This window comes from Odocoileus virginianus, chromosome 4 (assembly GCF_023699985.2).
Source record: "Odocoileus virginianus isolate 20LAN1187 ecotype Illinois chromosome 4, Ovbor_1.2, whole genome shotgun sequence".
NCBI classification, from domain to species: domain Eukaryota; kingdom Metazoa; phylum Chordata; class Mammalia; order Artiodactyla; family Cervidae; genus Odocoileus; species Odocoileus virginianus.
The window spans coordinates 82,492,187-82,507,638 of record NC_069677.1 but is presented as its reverse complement, the minus strand read 5'-3'; the positions used below and the strand labels follow the sequence as shown (position 1 = coordinate 82,507,638).

The following is a 15,452-nucleotide window of genomic DNA, read 5'->3' as shown; positions in this document are numbered from 1 at the left end:
TGAAACCATTCCTGAAGTCTTACTGTGTGCTGTTAGTTCACAATCTGTTCTTGTTGTTCTATTGCTCCTGCCTTAAAAAAATTTTTTTTTTCATATTTCCTTCTTCTTCAGCTGGGTACTTTCTATTTCTATTCTTTTTAAAAAATATTTACTTACTTATTTTATTGACTTTTGGCCTCACTGGGTCTTTGTTGCTGCACATGGGCTTTCTCTAGTTGTGACGTGCAGGCTTCTCACTGCAGCGGCTTCTCTTGTTGTGGAGCACAGGCTCCAGGGTGCAGAGGCCCAGTAGTTGCGACACTCAGGCTTAATTGCTCCACAGCATATGGGATTTTAGTTCCCCAAGCAGGAATCGAACCCATGTCCCCTGCATTGGCAGGCAGGTTATTAAGCATTGGACTGGACCACCAGGGAAGACCTTCCTATTTCTCTTCTTTAGAAGAGTTTTAATAGTTACCATATATAAAATTAAATGTTTCCTATCTGAGCACCAAAAAAATCGATGCTTTCGAACTGTGATGCTGGAGAAGAGTCTTGAAAGTCCCTTGGACAGCAAGGAGATCAAACCAGTCAATCCTAAAGGAAATCAACTCTGGATATTCATTGGAAGGACTGATGTTGAAGCTGAAGCTCCAGCACTTTGGCCACCTGATGTGAAGAGCCGACGCATTGGAAAAGACCCAGGACGCGGGAGAAGTGGGTAACAGAGGATGAGATGGTTGGATGGCATCACTGACTCAATGGATGTGAGTTTGAGCAAGCTCCGGGAGATGGTGAAGGACAGGGAAGCCTGTTGTGCTTCAGTCCGTGGGTTCACAAAGAGTCAGATATGATTTAGCAACTAAACAACAAATCACAATGTATTATTAAAATTAAATATTAAATTAAAATATTAAAGTTAAGTGTTTCCTATCATTAGTTTAAAATCAACAGTTACTTAGGCTTAACAATTTTTACTTATTTCTTTGGTTACTATTGCCACTACACCCACCCTTGTATTCCTCTTGGATTTCTTCATCTGTCTGTCTTTGAGATTGCATCTTCCAAACAGTTAAGGGTAGTTTATGTATGTGAGACTTGGTTCATCTGAAGACTCTGCTTTCTGTTTCTTTATGGATGTAATCAGTCCGTGTCTCCTCTCCTCCTCTCTTCCTCCTCATCCTAATCCTCCCCTTCCTCCTGTGTGCTCTGACTCTCTGAATCTGTACTGTTTTCTATCATTAACATTCTGTGATAACATCGTGTGTTACCCAGTTTGGGGACCTTTTTCCTTCCTCTCAAGCCAAGCAGCAGCCCCTTCGTCTGGATTCTCTCTCTCTTTCTCTTGGATCTGGAGCTTTTTTCCCCTGTTAATTGAGTCTCTCCCCTCTTGTTCTCTCCTGGAGCTCCTCTGCCCTCTGCCCTGTTCCTTTGTCCCCCCAGCTGATCCCACAGCCTGCCCACTGATTTGCTCTCCACCTTCTCAATTCTTCCCTTCGGGCCCTGTGATGCTTTTCCATTTCTGTGATACAAGTTAGGATCCTCTGTGCCTCTCTGCTTCTTCTTCGGTAGGTGTGCTCAGTCTTCAGGCTCTCCCTTCCAGGGGTGCAAATTCCTGAGCCCTGCCCTCCAGGGTTCCCCATCCCCTGAGGGCGCAGGCGGTGCTGCCAGGGGCCCTGCTCCCACTCCATCCGACCCCACCCTGTTCCACTTCCCGCCCTGAGCAAGTATAATGGATGTCTCCTGTGGTTGTTCCTCTGACAGCCCTCGGGCTGGAGCTGTGTAGGCAAAGGGGCTGGGGCTGGATGACGGGCCCCATGTGGTGTAATCAACCACATGTAACTACTTCCTCCAAGTTGCTGACTTAGAACAGGAAGCATCGCGCCTTCACCAGTGGGGTCTCCAGTGGGCAGTGTCTTCCGAGACCCGTGAAGCACCAGCCTGGTGAAGAGCAGAGCCGAAGCCCCTGCCAGTCCAGCCGGGACGTCCCTGCCGAGGTCTCCAGGGCATCCAGTGGGTGAGTGGACAGAGGCTCCTCTGTGTCCGGGCTAGCTTCCCTGAAGGGGAACTGCTCAGCCTTGAGGCCCTGGCTGCTGTCTTTCCCGAGGGAAGCAGCTCCGGGGGCCCTGGTGGCCCCGGTCGTCCGCTCCAGGCCCCTTGAGCTGAGACCCCACAAGAAGTGCTGAGCCCCCTGCTGCAGAGCTACTGGCTGCTGGGAGGCATGTAACTAGGGGGATGGGACCAGCATGGCGGAAGGATGCGCTCAGACCTCAGCCTCGGCCCGCCGTGGGAGTCTCTCAGCAAGGCCCAGGCCCTTGCTGAGCCCCCCATGTGGGGGCCGTGAGGCCCCACGGAGCCAGAAGGAGGCTGGAGGCAGACCAGGCCCCTCTGGAGGGTACGGGGTCGGTGCGGCCAGGCTCTGCAGGAGGGCTGCTGGGCCTCCTCCTCCTCACCCTGCCCCGTGCCTTCCTCTTACCGCCCTGGCCTGTCCCCATCCTCTGTTCAGGCTTCCATGGTTGGCTGGGCAGCTCTGTCCTCCAGCACAGCCCCTCTGTGAGTGTGTGGCGGGCTACCTCTGAGTAGGTGTGTGTCTGTGTGTCCACGGTGCATTTTGTGTGTATGTCTGTGCGTATATGTGTGTCCACAGTACTTTGTGTGTGTATGCGTGTATGTGGTACCTCTGAGTGTGTGTGTCTCTGTGTGTATCCAGGTGCATTGTGTGTGTGTCTGTGTGTGTTTGTGTCTCTGTGCCCACGGTGCATTGTGTGTGTCTGTGTATGTTTGTATCTGTGTGTGTTCGTGTCTATGTGTGTGTCTGTGTATGTGTCTGTGTGTCTGTGTGTGTGTCTGTGTGACTGTGTGTCTGAGTGTCCATGGTACATTGTGTGTGTGTGTCTCTGTGTGTGTCTCTGTGTGCATCTGTGTGTGTGTGTCTGTGTGTCTATGTGTGTGTGTCCATGTGCATTCTGTGTGTCTGTGTGTAGGTGTGTATGTCCACCATGCATTGTGTGTTTGTATCTGTGTCTGTGTGTCTGTGTGTGTGTCTGTGTATGTTTGTATCTGTGTGTGTTCGTGTCTATGTGTGTGTCTGTGTATGTGTCTGTGTGTCTGTGTGTGTGTTTGTGTCTGTGTCTTTGTGTGACTGTGTGTCTGAGTGTCCATGGTACATTGTGTGTGTGTGTCTCTATGTGTGTCTCTGTGTGCATCTGTGTCTGTGTGTGTCTGTGTGTCTATGTCTGTGTGTGTGTCCATGTGCATTCTGTGTGTCTGTGTGTAGGTGTGTATGTCCACCATGCATTGTGTGTTTGTATCTGTGTCTGTGTGTCTGTGTGTGTCTGTGTATGTGTCTGTGTGTCTGTGTATGTTTGTATCTGTGTGTGTTCGTGTCTATGTGTGTGTCTGTGTATGTGTCTGTGTCTTTGTGTGACTGTGTGTCTGGGTGTCCATGGTACATTGTGTGTGTGTCTGTGTGTCTGTGTGTATGTTTGTATCTGTGTGAGTTTGTGTCTATGTGTGTCTCTGTGTATCTGTGTGTCTGTGTGTGTGTATGTCCACCATGCATTGTGTCTTTGTGTGTCTGTGTCTTTGTGTGACTGTGTGTCTGAGTGTCCATGGTACATTGTGTGTGTGTGTGTGTGTCTGTGTGCATCTGTGTCTGTGTGTGTGTCTGTGTGTCTATGTCTGTGTGTGTGTCCATGGTGCATTCTGTGTGTCTGTGTGTATGTGTGTATGTCCACAATGCATTGTGTGTTTGTATCTGTGTGTGTTCGTGTCTGTGTGTGTGTCTGTGTATGTGTCTGTGTGTGTGTCTGTGTATGTCCAGCATGCATTGTGTCTGTGTGTGTGTGACTGTGTGTCTGTGTGTCTGTGTGTGTGTGACTGTGTGTCTGTGTGTCTATGTGTGTATCTCTGTGTGTGTCTGTATCTGTGTGTGTTCATGTCTATGTGTGTGTCTCTGTGTGTGTCTGTGTGTGTCTGTGTGTGTGTATGTCCAGCATGCATTGTGTGTTTGTGTGTCTGTATGTGTGTGACTGTGTGTCTGGGTATCTATGTGTGTATCTGTGTGTGTGTGTATGTTTGTATCTGTGTGTGTGTCTGTGTGTGTGTGACTGTGTGTCTGTGTGTCTATGTGTGTATCTCTGTGTGTGTCTGTATCTGTGTGTGTTCATGTCTATGTGTGTGTCTGTGTGTGTCTGTGTGTCTGTGTGTGTGTGTATGTCCACCATGCATTGTGTCTTTGTGTGTCTGTGTGTGTGTGTGTCTGGGTGTCTGGGTGTCCATGCTACATTGCGTGTGTGTGTGTGTGTCTCTGTGTGTGTCTCTGTGTGTGTGTATGTTTGTGTGAGTTTGTGTCTGTGTGTGTGTCTGTGTATCTGTGTGTCTCTGTGTGTGTGTCTGTGTATCTGTGTGTCTCTGTGTGTGTGTATGTCCACCATGCATTGTGTCTTTGTGTGTCTGTGTCTTTGTGTGACTGGGTGTCTGGGTGTCCATGCTACATTGTGTGTGTGTGTGTGTCTGTGTTGTGTCCATGGTTCATCGTGTTGAAGGCAGGTCTGCGTTTTCTCCCAGGGTCCAGAAGGCTCATGAGTTCTGGCCTGACGATGTGAAAATGTGGGGAGACAGTTAAGTTTTAGGGAGTCATTAGGTGTGTGACCTAAATCTCCCACAACCAGGCCCTTGGAGGCCTGTCCCCCTGGGAGAGGGGACTCTTGACTGCCCTGGGATTTGTCCCGACGGGGGTGAATCAAGGTATTTCCTGGGGGCTCGGCCAGCCTCATGTTTCTCAGCTGAAATCCGCGTGGACTTGCCTGCCCACAGCTGTCAGCTTGGGCCGAGCCAGTGCAGCCCCGGGACAGGTCACAGTCAGCTCCTGGAAGTTTCTGAGGGGAGATACCCCAGGCAGTCAGGGGCCTCTCAGAAGCTCAGCAGAGGGGGCACCGCTGTCCAGGGGATGGGAGAGGCCCCCCACACACACTGGCTGGATGGGTGGGGGACAGGCTGGCTGCTTGGCCTCCCATCTGTGAAATGGGCCGGTAGTTTACACTCCAGCTGACTATCTCATCGAATTGTGATTCAAAAATCACTTCCCTGGGAGGTGGCGATGTGGGCCTGTGGGCAAGGCTGGCCTGTGTCCCTAGGGCCCCGCAGGTTCAGCTCAGAGCCACACTTGGCTGGTTACTGTACTATGGAGAGGTCTTCACCCCGTGGGTGGGGCAGCGTGAAGCCCGAGGCGGCCCCGCGTGGCTCTGGCCCCGCTGTTCTGGAAGGCGTGTGGGGCGGGGCCCAGTAGCCTGCACTCCTGTCACTGCGCCTGTCCCTCAGTCCCTCTGGAGCCGACGTCACAGGGGCAGCTACCAGGAGCTAGTGACTGTGCCCCCGTGGGCGGCGGGGCCAGCTGAGAATGCCAGTTCTGGGAACAGTGAAGTCCCAGTGACACCACAGGTGGGCGGGGCTGCAATGCTAATGTGGTCCTTGTCCATTTCCCTTTTCCCCAAACAGGACCTAAAATGGGCTGTGGGTTCTGTCGTCATCTCACCCAATCCAACCTGAGCCAGGAGCTGAGGTCTGAAGGAGGCGCCACCCAAACCCCCCGCCCCTACTGAGCAAGTGGCCAGCGGGGTGGGGGCCAAGCCCCAGGGGCCCTGGGAGGCCAAGACCCCACCTGTCCCAGATGTGCTGCCACCTGTCACCCGCCTGGCCTCTGGGGGCCTGTCCCTGGACATGGGGTCATTGTTAGGCTGATGGAGTCCATGTCCAGCTACCGCAGTGGGCAGGGAACCTGGGCTGTTCAGAAAGAGCCATGTCCCCCGCCTTCCCCTCCCCCACCTTCCCCCACTCACCCCCCGACCCTGGGCAGGGCAGGCTGTGCAGAGGGCAGCCCTGGGGCGGGCCTGGGGTTTCCAATCGCTCCCACCACTGGTGAGTGGGAATCTTGGTGACGCAGCAGGTGCAATCAAGTCCCCAAGCTGCCACTCTGTGACCTGGGCAGGCCTTCCTGCTTGTTCCAGGAACCCCCCCCCCCCCCCCAATAGCCAGGTCTGTCCAGGCTGCTCACCATCCCAGCAGTCGAGCAGCACGGCTGAGGATGCCAGGAAACCAGCAGACCCAAGCTTCCACATGAGCCCTGGCATGATCCCTGTTCAGCATGTCACCCCATGAGGCCAGGTCTGCAACCATGCACATGGACTCGGGGCTGGAGTGCCACCACTGCAGGGCTCTGCTGGGGGCAGAGAGATGTGGGAGCCAGGCGCCCTTGCTGCTTCTGAAACACACAGAGTAGGAAGGCACAGCTGTGCCCACCTACCTGGAAGTGGTGTCAAAAATTGCCTCCAGCAGCTTCCCTGAAACTGGGGTGCTTCTCCTGGGAGCTATGAAGTGTGGGCTCCCCAGAGAGACGGAGCCAATGGGACATGTGCTCGTGTTTGTGTATATATGTACAGACAGGTTGATTTGGTGGAGCTGACCTGTGAAACTATGGAGGCTGGCAGACCACACGTCTGCAGGACAGGCTGGAGAACCCGCAGAGACCTGATGCTACAGCTGGAGTTCCAGGCCGTCCAGAGGCAGAGGTCTCTCCTCCTGGGGGACACCGTCTTTCCTTCAAGGCCTTCAGCTGGTTGGATGAGGCCCAACCACAGCATTGAGGGCAATCTGCTTTACCCAGAGTCCACTGATTCAATGTTAACTCCATCTAAGAGACATATTTGCAGCCACATTCAGAGCAGAGTTTGAGCAAACATCTGGGTCCTTGGGCCCATGAACTTGGCACGTGAGACTCACGCTTACAGCACCCCTGGCTCTCTGTGACTGGGAGGAAACTGAGGTCCAGAAGGGGAAGTCACTGTGACCTGTCCTCAGTCACTTGGCACTGGGCATAGACTTGGGCATGTCAACCCTGGGGTCAGGCTGATGGGGGCCCCAGGCCTGGCATCTGTCCTGGCTGTGGGGCTTAGGGACCCTCAGAGCCACCGTCCCCACCCCTGGGAGAATTGGAGCAGGTCTGGCCCCCCACCCCTAGGAATGGGAGCAGGTCTGGTCCCCCACTCCTGGGAATGGGAAAAGGTCTGGTTCCCCCACCTCTGGGAATGGGGAGCAGGTCTGGTTCCCCCACCCCTAGAAATGGGAGCAGGTCTGGTTCCCCCACCCCTAGAAATGGGAGCAGGTCTGGTTCCCCCACCTCTGGGAATGGGTAGTAGGTCTGGCCCCCCATCCCTAGGAATGGGAGCAGGTCTGGTCCCCCACTCCTGGGAATGGGAAAAGGTCTGGTTCCCCCACCTCTGGGAATGGGGAGCAGGTCTGGTTCCCCCACCCCTAGGAATGGGAGCAGGTCTGGTTTCCCCACCTCTGGGAATGGGAGCAGGTCTGGCCTCCCCACACCAGGGAGCTGCTAGTGAATCAAGGCTGTGGTTGTCAGTGGCAGCCAGGCCCGCAGGGAGGCTGCTGTGGGCATCACCCAGCCCTGATCCTCTGGGACCTGGGTCCTGAGTGGCTGTCCAGGCAGGGACCATGCCCGCTACCTGAGGCTCCCCCTGAAGACTGGCCGTGTCTGCCGTGGTCAGGTCGCTGTGGCCCAGGCCTTCACGGCCTCCACCCTCTGCCCAGGGGTCACCACAGAGCACACAATATGGGGTTAGGTTCCTGGGTGCTCAGATCTGGCCAGCTTGCAATGCAGAGACCTTTGCACCCATGCGGTCTGATCCCACCACTCTGAAAGCTTCCAGGGGAGGGTCGTCCGGGGGAGTTGTGCCCTGGGCTGTAGCTAGGAGTAGCTGGAAGTGTTCCCTGGCTGGATGAGAAGTAAAGTCAGGGACTGAGGCCAGCCTCCTTGAGGGCCGAGACTTCAGCGGGGCCAGAGTTCCTGCCTGAGGGGCCTCCCCAAACATGGGGCATGCGTCCTCTTCCAATGCTCCAAGGGCGGGGACACACAGAAAGAAAGCTTAGTGGGACCAGTGCTTCCACCAATCTATTTTTTTACTTTGTAAACATGTTTATTTATATATGGTTACAAAAGCCAAAAAGTAAACAGTTTATAATTAGTTGTGAGTTGGAACCATTCAACAGTGTTCTGGAGGCCCTTGTTGAATACCTAGTGATGAAAATCCACCAGTTCGTTCTTTTTTTTTTTAATATTTATTTTTATTTTGTCGTGCCAGTTCTTAGTTGTGGCAAGCAAACTCTTAGTTGTGGCATGTGGGGTCTAGTTTCCTGACCAGGAATTGAACCCGGGCCCCCTGCATTGGGAGCACGGATTCTTAGCCACTGGACCACCAGGGAAGTCCCCAATTCATTTTATAAACAACATGGATGTGGCTGTGCGTTGGCTTTGCAGTGGGGAGGGTTTCAGGGTGATGGGAGTTTGGGGGAGGGACAGGGTGTGGCGTGCCACAAGGCCTTGACAGAAGTCAAAATCCTAGAATCGAGAACAGTGCCAGAGACCAGACAGGTAGCACTTGTTCTGAGAATGAATGAATGAGTGACCGAGTTGGGAGCCGGCATCCCAGCAGAGAGTCACTTGTCCTCAGTCTGTGGACTGAGGACTGCCCTCTGTCCTCACTGGGGACAGAAAAACTGACCACTTTGGGAATCCAGAGACATTTCAAAGCAATGCATCAACCACCATGGAACTGAAATTTTCTTAAATGTATGAATTTTTTTAAATCAGTTTATATGTTTATTGTAGAAAGTTTGAAAAATACGAACCAGGATAATGAAAAAAATTGAAAACATTTACAGTGCTACCATCCAGCAGAAACAGGGCCTAATTTGGTTATTTTTCACACAGCAACATTTTATTGAAAAAATTGAACTGGACTCACTGTTCACACATTTTCACGCTGTGTAGGTTCAACTCGTAAGTATCACAGTTGTTAAAAACAGTGTTCAGTTTGATAACTAGACCAGGATTCTAGGTATTTTGATTAGAATATCCGATTATCATCCAGAGCAGCCTTTTCAAATGTTTGATAACAAATTTCATTCTTTTTTTTAAAATAAAAAAAGGTATTTTATTGGCTTATATACTGAAAAAACACTGACAAATGACATCTAGAATTGCTGGATCTAGAACATCAATGACCAGTCCATTGTTTTCTCTAAGGCAGTGTCTCACCTAATGGCAAGAGGGCTCCCAGGAACATATTCCATGCAACTAGTTCAATAATTCCAGTAGGATACAGTAAAGTTTGAATTTCTAGTAGTTCTAGTGAAAGTTCAAAGTTTCCATCTTACTGGCACTGATCGAAGGTGATTGACCAGATCTAGGTCATGAGCCTATTCTTGAAGCTGTAACTGGATTCAGTCCCTCCTGAATATCATAAGCCAACAATAGGGGTGGATAGTTTCTGAAAGGAAAATTGGGTTGCTGGTAAAAGAAGATGAGATATGGATGATGGTCTCACAGAGCCAGAAAGGCCTGCTATAGAGTCGAAGTGGACTTCCAAGCCCATAAATGTGGCCAGTAGAATTACCTGGCATATCTGGAAAGACCTATGTGTAAGACATTTTCTACTGATTGCCACAACATCATTGCTTAGTGGCAAGCGGTGTCTTTGCCATCAATTAAATCCTAATACCATTAAGCAGAAATTAAAGAGCTTTAATGGGATCTTGGACCTATTGATGAATGCCCAGGACAGTAGCTCATGCTGTTGATGTGTGGAATCAAATATCTTTACCCACTGGGGATGTCATCATTTAAATGGCCCTATTGATTTTAGGTTTGGGCAGGGCTTCTTTGACCCTGGAAAGCTTCAAGTTCCTGAGGGGACATCACCTAAGATGTAACTCCATGCTATGTAGTCCTGAATTGGACCCAAACTAACATCATCATCTGTCCTAGGGTGGTCTGGCCTAGACAGGGTGTCTGGAAACACTAGAGCAATTCATTTTATGTTTTATGTTTATTGATGAATTCATTTGGAAAAATTGCTTCTAGGCATTGAACACATTGTAGTCATGTAAGAATGACTGATTGTTTGGAAAATGTTTAATTACTGTATTGACATTTAAAAAAATCTTCAGCTTTATTGAGGTACAATTAACACATGAAATTGTAATATATTTAAAGCATACAACATGATGATTTGCTATATGTATATGTTGTGAAAGAATTCTCACCATCAAGAATTAACACATCCATCGCACCTCACATATTCATCTTTTTTTTTTTTTTGATGAGAATACTTAAGTTCTGTTCTCTTAGCAAGTTAGTTAGTTTGTATCATTTATAATACAGTTTTATCAACTATAATCACCATGTTATACACTGGATCCTCAGGCACAAGTTTCATTTCTTTTCTTCTGAATTTTGTGTTTACAAGAGACTTTTCTATGGGGTATTTGCCTTTTTGCTTTTATTCCTGAGATTTCCTTAGACACAAAAATTACCATTCACCTTCTGCATGAGACAAATACTGAATGTTTTCATCTTCTCAATTTTTTTCTACAGACTGTTTTTAGAGTCAGTCTTCTTTTTTATTTAATTTTTTGAAGTGTAGTTGATTTACACTGTTTCAGGTGTGCAGCAAATTGATTCGTTTATATATATTAATATATGGATACATCTTTTTTCAGTTTCTTTTCTATTATGCGTGCATGCGGGCGTGCTAAGTTGCTTCAGTCGTGTCCAACCCTGTGCAACCCTATGGACCCTAGCTTGCCAGGCTTCTCTGTCCATGGGATTCTCCAGGCTACAATACTGGAGAGGGTTGCCATTTCCTTCTCCTTCCCGTTATAGGTTATAGGTTATTACAGACATTGAATATGGTTCCCTTCCCTGTGCTCTACGGTAGGTCCTTGTTATTTATCTATTTTATATATAGTAGTGTGTAAATGTTGATCCCAAACTCATAATTTATCCTTTCCCACTCTCTCCCCTTTGGTAACCAGACGTTTGTTTTCTATATCTACGAATATGTTTCTCTTTTGTAAATTAATTCATTTGTACCAATCTTCAGATTCTACATATAAGAGATATGATACAGTTTCATATCATTTGTCTTTCTCTTTTTGACTTACTTCACTCAAATGACAATCTCTAGGTCTATCCATATTGCTTCAAATGGCATTGTATCATTCTTTTTACAGCTGAGTAATGTTGTTCAGTCACTCAGTCAGGTCTGATTCTTTGTGACCCCATGGACTGCGGCACAACAGTCTTCTCTGTCCTTCACCATCTCCCGGAGCTTGCTCAAACTCATGTTCAATGAGTCAGTAATGCCATCCAACCATTTCACCCTCTGTCATCCCCTTCCCCTCCTGCATTCTACCTTTCTCAGCTTCAGAGTCTTTTCTAATGAGTCAATTCTTTGCGTTAGATGGCCAAAGTATTGTAGCTCCAGCTTCAGCGTCAGTCCTTCCAGTGAATATTCAGGATTGATTTCCTTTAGGATTGACTGGTTTGATCTCCCTGCAGTCCAAGGGACTCTCAAGAGTCTTCTCCAACACCACAGTTCAAAAGCATCATTTCTTCAGCTCTCAGCCTTCTTGATGGTCCAACTCTCACATGCATACATGAATACCGGAAAAACCATAGCTTTGACCATATGGACCTTTGTTGGTAAAGTAATGTCTCTGCTTTTTAATATGCTGTCTAGGTTGGTCATAGCTTTTCTTCCAAGAACATTTGTCTTTTAATTTCATGGCTGCAGTCACCATCTGCAGTGATTTTGGAGCCCCCCAAAATAAAGTCTGTCACTGTTTCTATTGTTTCCCCATCTATATGCCATGAAGTGATGGGACCAGATACCATGATCTTAGTTTTTTTGAAAGGTGTTTTAAGCCAGCTTTTTTACTCTCCTCTTTCACCTTCATCAAGAGGCTCTTTAGTTCCTCTTCACTTTCTGCATAAGGGTGGTATCAACTGCATATCCGAGGTCACTGACATTTCTCCAGGCAATCTTTTCTCCTGGCTGAGTAATATTCCATCGTATATATGTACCAAATCTTCTTTATCCATTCCTCTTTTGATGGACATTTACATTGCTTCTATGTCCTAGCTACTGTAAACAGCACTGTAATAAACAACTGGGATGTGTCTTTTCAAATTAGGGTTTTCATCTTAGAGTCTATCTCCTTAACAGTTTCTCCCTTAGTTTTTATGCTCAGCATCCTTACTCTGAAATACACAGTCTCTCATTCCTTTAATCATTTCATTTCCTGCACCTGGGTTGACCTGGCCCGGGATGTGAAGGGGGCACGTCTCCCCAGGAACGTGCTCTGCCCTGCACCTTCCAAGGCCAGAGTCCTGCCGCTCACTTCTCTCTCCTGGCCACTGGTCTGAGGGCCAGGGCAGCAGCGACTCTGTCCCAAAGCTTTCTAGATGAGTTTCAGCTGGCCACTGCCCAGCTGGCAGCCACCATGCCCCTTCCCTTTCTAAGCTCCCTGGCAACTGCCACACACACTCTCTTCCAGATGACCTAGTGGATGGCTTTTTCCAAAGAAACAGGTTTCAGTGTCTTTATCAATTTTAGCTTTTGTGTTTGTTATCAGACTCCAGCTTCTCCTGTTGTCTGTTTCCCACCTCCCTGACCTTGCTTCCTGAGCCCTTGGCTCTTGCTCTCCCCTCGCGCTCTCTGTCCTGCAGGTGTGTGTGACGACACACTTCACTCCTTCTCATCCAGCACAAAGCCACCTAGGCCCTTGGGCGTCTGTCTCCGCGGGGACAGAGGTTGTCACCGTGTTGATCCGTGAACACTGCGCTCTCTCCTTTCTGATGTGTCTGTAAACATTAAACTTGATTTCCTCTTGGACTTAAGCGATATTGAGCAGAGTGCCTTAAAGGTTCCAATTAGCAAGTGCATGTCGGGGGAGGGGCATCAATTTGTTCTTCCATTTGGCCAGAAACTATGGCCCTTAAAATTTCTGCCACGGACCGTGAACTGAGCAGTGGTGAACGTGCGTGGTGGATTTTCACGGGCCTGAGAACGTGTGGGATCGGAGAATCAGTGGGTTGTTTCCTCCTTGGTTCCCTCTTCCATGGTCTGTCTGAAACTCTACGTCCTGGAGTGGGGGTGGGGGTTCCAGCCGCTGTTGCAACCAGCTTCTGTCCAGCTCTTTCTTGTCTTTACATAAAGCAGACACAGCTACCTCATAACTTTGTCTTTTTGGTTTAAGAGGTTGATACCTGTTTAAAGGTTGATGTAAACACTTTTTCTACATGAAAGAGGCTTGAATCCTCACCTCCCAGGATGAATTCTGGACTCTGCCTTCTCCTCTTGTAACCTTCTCCCCAGAGCGCTTCTGTTCCTCATCACTTACTGGCCAGGCTTCCAGGTTTATGGCCTGACCTTGGTCAAGGGCAGGCTCTGATGGCAGTCAGAGGGGCCTCGTCTGGGGGTCTGCACTTTGGCAGAGCCTTTGTCTTTGACAGGAAGCTGATCTAACATCAGCTCACCCTGCCTCAGATGTGGGCCTCTCACTGCCTCTTGCTCAAACTTCTCTTCCTTTGTTCGTGTTTCCTCTTTCTCTTGTCTTTTACCAAATGTGAAGTATGGGGTGTTGTGGCTTGTGTGGGGTTTAAAAGGAAGAGATTCAGTTTTTCTTCTGAGTCTTGGTCCCTGAAGCTCAGAGCTCTGTCCACTGTGAAAGGTGATCCTCAGGGCGCCCGGGGTCTCCGGATGAACCACTTCCTGTGGTGGTACTCAGCTGCGCCAGCGCCCCCCTGCTGGGCAGGGTCAAGCTCAAGGGTGACTGATGCAAAATCCTTGCCGGTGGCAGTGGGTTGAGGGGTGGTGGTGGGGTTGGGGTGGCCTTGGGTTTCTGAACCTGCCTGGACTTGGGGTTTTGCACCTCGAGTCCTGGTGCTGGGCTGCCCTTTGATCTGAGGAGTGTGCTGTGCAGCGTGCGGGCTGGCACATCATCAGGGATGGGCTCCGGTGGCCAGCTGGAACGCCCTCCTCCTTGCTCTTGGACCAGCTGTCCCAGCCGAGTCAGCACCCCAAGTACATGAGGGCTCTTCAAGCTGGTCCAGGCCCCTCCAGGCACACAGAGAGATGAGGCCGAGTGTGTCGCTGGGGGACCCGGACTGACACTGACCTGAGCCATCGGCACCCAGAGGGGTCCTGGTCTGCAAAGTCCTATGATGCTGGTTTCAGGCATCAAGGCTCTGATAGCCAAGTCCTGGCTGCGGGGCGTGGGTGCTGTGACCTCTGCCTGCTGCTGAGAGCAGGGCTGGCTGCAGGCCCCACCTCTGCCTGCTCCCGGCTGGCCGCCCTCAGCTCCCAGAGCTGCCGTGCGTCCAGGTGGCCTGTCCCTGAGGGGCTGTGGACACCGGGGCCAGGGTGGAACCGTTGGCAGTGACTGTCCCAATGCTTGAGTGGGGACGACACTTTGTGGGAACAGCCCCTCCCACTAGCTTCCTGCAGTCAAGGTCAGGGCCTGTGGGTTGTCTTGCCTAACCGAGGAGCACTCCCTTCCCTTCAGGTGGCGGAGGCTCCAGGAACACCCCTCCAGCTGTGATCACTCCCCTCCCCTCTCCCCGCCTCTGCCATCCCCCCTGTGTGGGAGGGGCTCCAGCTGTGAGCAGCACAGGTTCTGCAGCCTTAGCTTCCCCAGGCCAGGAAGGGGTTCCCTGCCAGCAGTCGTGACCCTCTGGGGTTCCATCTGTGGCCACAGGAGCAAGCGTGGAGAGCTGAGGTTATAGCCTCCCTGCCGGGCCACATGCATGGTTGCGGCACTTGGGGTGGGGGGTTCCGCTCCTCCACTTGGAGCCACTTCTGGCTCAGATGTGGGGTGCACTCCTGAGGTCACCTGGATCTGGCAGTGCCCTGGTCAGCCGAGGTCATGGGCACACACGGGCCCCACAGGCCACCAGGCTACGGAACCTGAAGGGACCAGGAGAACTCTGCGGCAACTCTGGGCTTTCACAAATGGGTGGGCGTGCAGTGAACTGAAACCTTCCTCCCAGCTCTGCTCTGTGACCCTGGAAGCCAGAGCAGGGCATGAGTTCTGCTTTTGACCTGAACAGGAAGGATCACGGTTGCATTTTGACACTTCTAGCTCCTGACTGTAACCTTGGCAGGGACCAGGGAGCAAGGTCACCTCTGAAAAGACAGTAGGGTGAGGCTGAGTGGAACTCAAAAGGACTGGGACTTCCCAGGGACGCCCTGGGGTCCTCTTCCATCCAGAGCCCCTGGTACACATGCAGAGGTTATGCGAGAGCAGAGGCTAGGGCATGACCCACCCCCAGGGGCACTCAGGGCCCACAGGCCACAGCAGGGGCCACAACAGGGGCCACAGCAGGGACCATGTGGCCCGCCACACAAGCACATCTTGGGCCGGAGCCTCTGTGGCCCAGATCTGGGACCCCGAGGCCACCGTGCTGGCCAACACCATCAGCGGTGCACTGGGCAAGGTATTCAGGGCGAGCCTGTTCATCTTGGTTTGATCTTGGTTTTTGATAAAACACACCCACTTCCTGTCTGCTGCCTCTGGTTTGCTGGCTTCTCAGCACCCTCTCCACTCTCTTGGTATCA

General features: G+C 50.7%; 1 protein-coding gene across 1 annotated transcript in view; it reads left to right on the top strand.

Moving 5' to 3' along the window:
* The first annotated feature begins 1,819 nt into the window (after positions 1-1,819).
* ITGB2 (integrin subunit beta 2) overlaps positions 1,820-15,452 on the top strand; it is a 31,913-nt gene continuing 18,280 nt past the window's right edge. The window contains exon 1 of the mRNA XM_020875168.2: positions 1,820-1,996. The gene's annotated coding sequence lies outside the window, so the exon portion shown is untranslated. The remainder of the gene's footprint in view (positions 1,997-15,452) is intronic.